Genomic DNA, 6,000 nt, shown 5'->3' with positions numbered 1-6,000 from the left:
CGGCTCACTGCAAGCTCCGCCTCCCGGGTTCCCGCCATTCTCCTGCCTCAGCCTCCCGAGTAGCTGGGACTACAGGCGCCCGCCACGGCGCCCAGCTTTTTTTGTGTGTGTGTTTTTAGTAGAGATGGAGTTTCACCGTGGTCTCGATCTCCTGACCTTGTGATCCTCCCGCCTCGGCCTCCCAAAGTGCTGGGATTACAGGCGTGAGCCACCGCGCCCGGCCTATTCTTTGACTTTTTAGTACATTTAGATAATCTACCATTTTAAATGAGGTTTAAGCAACTTGTATGTTTCCTAGATCTAGTTCCAATTAGTTGAAAATTACTTTGATTTTTCAACAGTATAAATAATATTTTCTTTTATAATGTTTTAAATTGTTTCCTAGTATGGTTGTTATACAGACCTTTCGTTATTAATGTGATTTATATTTTAATGACTTCTTTTCATCATTTGTCAAACCAGCAAGGTATACTTTATAGATTATTTCAAAGAATCAGTGTGTTTCATTGATGAAGTTTCTTTTTTGTCTTAACATGTTAATTTCCATTTTTACTTTTATCAGTTGTTCTCTTCCATATTTTTATTGTTGATCTTTCATTTATTTAAAGGAGACTTAAGTCATTTTATGCTTTTTGTTTCTTTTATACCTACATATACATCAAGTTAAATGTTATCCTATGTGTACCATCGTGGATGCATTCTGTATGTAGTGTTTCTCATATTGTTCGTTTGAAAATACATTGTCATTTCAGAGATTATTTTTTGACTATCCAAATGTCAAAAAAAGAGGAATTTATTGTCTTTAAAGCTTGTTTTCCCCAAGCATTAGATTTTATTTTTTATTCTTTTGTTTCTAATTTCTACCTTCATTGCATTTGGATCAGAGAATATAGCCTTTATCGTGTTTTCTTTAGGGGATTTTTGAGATTTTATTTCTAGTGTGATACATTTGCTTATTATAAATGTCCCTCTATTATTATATATAATATATTTTATTTTTCTCTGTAGGGTAGAATTTTCTCTCCCTATACACATAGCTATAAAATCATATTCTTTTTATTCACATCCTCTATGTCCTATTTTTTGTCTATTTGATCTCACATTTCCACCATGATTGGCATTTTGTACATCATTCCTCATATGTTACTCAGTTCTCTCTTTACGTATCTCGATGTCATGCTCTTGTTTGATGTATAAATGCCAACAGTTGTTACATGTCCTTGGAAAACTGTACTGTAAAATATAAATGGAAAAAAAAAAAAAAACTCCTTTCCTGTTCAGTTTTCAGTTTTCATACTGCTGCATTAAGCTCTTTCTTATAAGTAACCATTAATTAAATGCCATATTATCTTATGATATTGCTCAATTAAAACTCAAGCAGTATACGTGCAGTACATTTAACTTAGATTTTCCTGTCAGATAGCATTATTTATACTTTTAAGTATAATTTAAAAAGCAACTGTTATGTGTGATGTAGGATTCATATTTCAAATATCAATGGTGATTTTTAAATTTAAGATTCATGCATAAACAGGTTAAGGGAGATTACATTGAAGAAAATACATATAAATCTCACTCAAGCGATAGCCTTCACAAATATTAGGTCTGTGCTTGTGTTGATGTGTGTCTGATACTTAAATCTGATATCCAAATTTTATCTCCTCATTTCAGTATATTAAATATATAATATATAATATATATTATATATATATAATACAGGATATATAATATATATAATACAGGATATAAAATATATAATACAGGAAAGGCTCTGGGTTTTAACTAAACTGTTAAAATTACTTTCTGAGAATTCAGTTATTTGTTCCTGGAAAATTCAGACAGAGTGGTGATGCATTAATATGAGTAATGAAAATTCAATTAAGGTGTTATTTGTTGTTCGTTCTAAACATATAGGTATAATTTAGCATCCAGATACTGTCTTTTGGGGGAAGTAAAGCAAAGGAAGAGTAGATTTATTCAGAGAATGTAATTAGTAGCACTTGCTGATGCACCTTAAGTGAGAACCTGATTATTTGCCCAAAATTTGTACTTAATATATACTTTGGTGGGGCTTAGAATTTTGATACACTTAAAATCCTACAATTTTATATTTTAATCATCAAAAATAAATACTACTAATTTCACTAGGTAGTTGTTCTGCTAAGATATGTGCAGTTGTGCTTTCATTATCATTTAAAACACATTTTAAAGTAATATGACTAAAGGCTGTCTCTGTGCAACACTTAAGCTATCTATACTGCCTGCCAGTTTCTTCACTCATGAAATGTGAAAACAAGAGCAAACTCCTCATACTGTACTTAAAATGATGCTTTTTGAGGTATTTAGCTTTATTTAGCTTTTTTTTTCTTTTCTTTTCTTTTTGTTACATCTTGAGGGCTTAGAATGGTATTTAGCTTAGTAAGTGCTTTAGAAAAGTAACATACCATCATCAGTTAGCACCATTGGTGAGAATGAAAATGAAGCAATTGAAAAAAAATATTTTAGACTACTTCTATTTTCCAAAGGTGTCATGTTTATGGAAAATGTCTGTATTCATACTATTAATATTATTAATAATCATGTCATTATTAAAATTATAATGTTTATTATTATTATTCTCATCACCATGTGCCAGATGCTGGGGAAGAAAGCAAGTGAAAGAAAAAGCATAGGATTTAGTATGAACTTTTAAAATCAAGAACTACTTTTATCTAGGACTTATTATACGCCCAGGATGTTCTAAGCATATTACAAATTCATTGAATCTTTAACACAAGTCTCCTAGGTGAATGCTCTTATTATCAAGCTTATTTTGAAGAGGAGAAAACTGAAGTACGAACAGAGTAGGTAATTTGCCCGAGATCACACAGCTTGAACTGGCAGAGCGAAGATTCTAACCTGGGCACTTCTGTTCCAGAGGGCATTTCCTTAAGCTCTACAAGAGGCTGCCTCTGAGCTGGAGTATAGGCTTTGTCTCCTACTAGTTAGGTGACTTTGACCAGGTTGATTCATCGCTTTTTTGTCTATGTCATAATCCATAAATGAAAAGATGTAAGCGAAGAACAAGAACAGCTGGGCACTGTGGTTCACGCCTGTAATCACAGCACTTTTTGAGGCTGAGGTAGGCGGACCACCTGAGGTCAGGAGTTTGAGACCAGCCTGTCTGACGTGGTGAAATCCCATTTCTACTAAAAACACAAAAAATTAGCTAGGCTTGGTGGCGGGTGCCTGTAATCCCAGCTACTCAGGAGGTTGAGGCAGGAGAATTGCTTGAAACCAGGAGGCGGAAGTTACAGTAAGCCAAGATCGTGCCACTGCACTCCAGCCAGGGTGACATAGCAAGACTTCATCTCAAAAAAAAAAAAAAAAGAATAAAACAACTGTGGTGGATGATTGTTTCAATGATTACGGAAAACAGTTATCAAACATTTAGCCTTGTATCTAGATATGTTAGGCACCAAAAAGTTTACAAAAATGTTACTTCAGTAAATTTCAAATATTTATCAGCAATCTACAAGTCAGTATTTTGTTCATGTTATAAAGGACAAAGAATTAGTGAGAAGCTATCTCTATAACTACATGCTGTGGTTTTTCAAATAGCTACTTCGGGCTGGGCGTGGTGGCTCACACCTGTAATCTCAGCAATTTGGGAGGCCGAGGCTGGTGGATCCTCTAAGCTCAGGAGTTCCAGACCAGCCTGGGCAACACGGTCAAACCCTGTCTTACCAAAAATACAAAAAATTAGCCAGGAGTGGTAGTGTGCACTTGTAGCTCCGCCTAATTGGAAAGATGAGGTGGGGCGATCACTTGAGCATGGGAGGTCAAGGCTGCAGTGAGCTGAAACCGTGCCACTGCACTCCAACCTGGGTGACACAGGGAGACCCTGTCTCAATCAATCAATCAATCAATCAATCAATAAAGTCACTTGGTATCTATCTACAGGCTCAGTTTCTTCATTTTAAAACTCTAGTTCCAGAGAAATATACCAAAACCCAAGCATCAAAACCAAACCATTGACCCACAGTAGTGGACACCATTGAGAATATAAAACAGAAAGACAATCAATACTTACTCACAGATGTCTGTAAATCTGTGGGAAACAGATCTTCCCACAACTAAATGCAAATTACTGAAAACATATTGAGGCAAGATGTTGACAGAAGTTAAAAGAAGGAAAAGATTAACATTGTATTGGTTGGGATGCTCTTGGTTTCACATAAGAAAAACCTATACAATATAGTTTAAACAAAAGCAGGCAGATTAAAAAAAGGGTAAAGGCCTTTCTCCCACACCCAACCAAGAGAAGCAAAATCAAGCTTCTTGAAAAATTAAATCCTACATTAAAAGTCATCAAAACTCAAGACTGTGTCTTCCTCAGCTTCTCAGTGTGTTCCTTGCTGTGTCCCTCTTCTCTCTCCCAATGCTCCTTTTCTCTGCAGAATGACTTGTCCTGCCGTTCCTGTATAAAGCTGCTGAGGGAACAGCTTTTGTGTGCCCAGGTGCAGCCACCAGCAGAAGGGTTTAATAGTTGCAACTCTAGAGAGCATCCAAGGAAAGAGAGGATACAACTTTCACCCAACAGCGGTTAAATGCCTGTTCATCTCTAAGGTATTCTAGGTGTTCGGGATAGATCAGTGAACAAAGGAAGCTGCCTTTAAGGACTGCACTTTCTTAAGGGGAGAGGGCCACAGAAAATAAGCCACTAGAAGCAATAAATATGTTAACCGAGAATTCTGTTAGAAGTGCCATGGAGACTATAAAAAGAAAACAAGAATAAGGGAGACTGAGGGAGGGATAGAGGAGAGGTTCAGTGTTAACAAGGGAGGGTAAGGTAGGCCTCATGAAGAAGGTAACTTTTGAGAAAAGACTTATGGGTAAAAGAGTTAGCTAAACACATATCTAGGGTAATATGTCTATGATCTGGGAGGCAGGGGTTGCAGAGTAGCTTATTTTAGACTGGACATAGCATGTACATTATAAACACAGGTTTGGGTTTATGATGCAATACAATAATAAATGCAGGCAAGTCTGGAGAATGTCTTGGAAGCAGGAAGCTGTCTGGCTAGTATTTGCTGTATGAGAACTGAAGTAGTTGAGATAAAGCTGGAAAGTAGTTTGGCCTTAATTGTAGGGAGGTTTAAATACCATGCCAAGGACTCAAATTCTTCCAAAAGGAGAGAAATCTGCTAATGTATCATGCCATTATTCTATCTGAAAAGATTAATTTAAAAAATATTTTGGGGATAGCAGAAACTCTTTTCTCTGTTTCTTATATAAATATTGATCAGCATGTCTTCAATAAATTTATGTGTCTTTAGGGTGACTACTTAAACAGAACACACGCTGAAGCCATTTTGACTTTTAACTCTATCAATCAGTAACTGTGAGGTCATAGAAAAAATATATAAACTTACTGAGAGTTCATTACTTTAGATTTAAGATTTAGGTAATTATATTTACCTTTATGGACAAATAAGCTATATCAATGAGGTAAGGCATGTAAAACTGTTGAAATAGACACTCTTTAAGTTTGTTACCTTGTCCTTTTCATTTACACTCTAGATATATTTTATATCAATTTTATTTTCTCCAGTGTGTATTCTGGACTCAGCATGGCAAAAATTTCTATCAACAAAAATTTTGAATAAAGTAGTAAGATTGTAAAAAAGCATGTTTAAGTAGAAAATATTTTGTATGGGAAGAAGTTCAAGCCTTCAGAGACAAATTCATCAAAGTGTCAATACAAATAAATAAGACAAGGAACTTGGCATATTGGTTTAATAACCAATGAAAAACAAACTGGTAGACAAATCAATAACTCAAAATAATTTTTGTTTATAACATATTGCATTTTTTCCTAGGTAACATAACAATATGCAGTTATTTTCATTAAAATTATTTTTGCTTTCAGGATCCCAAGTTTTCCTCCCCAAAAAATCAAACCACGAATTACGAATTCAATATCATTAGTACATTTAAATGGAAGATGATGAAGCTATA

This window comes from Colobus angolensis, unplaced genomic scaffold (genome assembly GCF_000951035.1).
Source record: "Colobus angolensis palliatus isolate OR3802 unplaced genomic scaffold, Cang.pa_1.0 Scaffold5, whole genome shotgun sequence".
NCBI lineage: Eukaryota > Metazoa > Chordata > Mammalia > Primates > Cercopithecidae > Colobus > Colobus angolensis.
The sequence above is the reverse complement of the archived record's forward strand: the minus strand, read 5'-3'. Positions refer to the sequence as shown.